Raw genomic sequence first — 603 nt, 5'->3', positions numbered from 1 at the left:
ACTATTTACATATTTTCAACCTGTCACTTACTCTTTTTCCATTCAATCCAAATGCCATTAAATTTGCTTCAGAGTTTTTTTATTGAATTCCGGGGACCCAAAGATTTCGCCCAGGAAATCAGTATAGTTCAATTAATAATAAACAAACAGTCCCCCCCCCCCCCCCCCCCCCAACCAATGGGTTTGCTGTGGTCCCTCACCCCAATCCCAACCCAGGGAGAATGCTACTTCTCAACCATACAAAAGATACAATTTAACCGTCAGTTATTTGTGTCCTCAACCTTTATTTACTCAATTCTTTTATCGGATTTGCCGCAGAAAAGTAGGACGTAAAACTCCGTTCAGTTTATTTCATTTCATCGGATATGTACTATTGTATTTTTCAAATGAAATGAATACGAAAAGACAAAAATTATCATATATTATATTTTTGAAGAAAACATTTGTTGTATGATATTTGTGCAAATGCTTTCATACATTTCATTTCATACAGATCTTCTATTTCGTTAAAATTAAGCAATATAAGACGTGGTAAATATTTATACAAGGCAACGGTGAAGCAAAATGTGAGTGAGTCGGCAATTTTGTAGTTAGATATGCCGC

The 603-nt window shown here is 35.3% G+C and overlaps 1 protein-coding gene across 1 annotated transcript in view; it reads right to left on the bottom strand.

Annotated features, from left to right (window-relative positions):
- The window catches only part of LOTGIDRAFT_161574 (hypothetical protein), a gene marked incomplete at both ends in the record, with an annotated part of 1,438 nt that overhangs the window by 217 nt on the left and 618 nt on the right, over positions 1-603 (bottom strand). The gene's annotated exons all lie outside the window — the stretch shown is intronic.

This window comes from Lottia gigantea (assembly GCF_000327385.1).
Source record: "Lottia gigantea unplaced genomic scaffold LOTGIsca_29, whole genome shotgun sequence".
NCBI lineage: Eukaryota > Metazoa > Mollusca > Gastropoda > Lottiidae > Lottia > Lottia gigantea.
The sequence above is the reverse complement of the archived record's forward strand: the minus strand, read 5'-3'. Positions and strand labels throughout refer to the sequence as shown.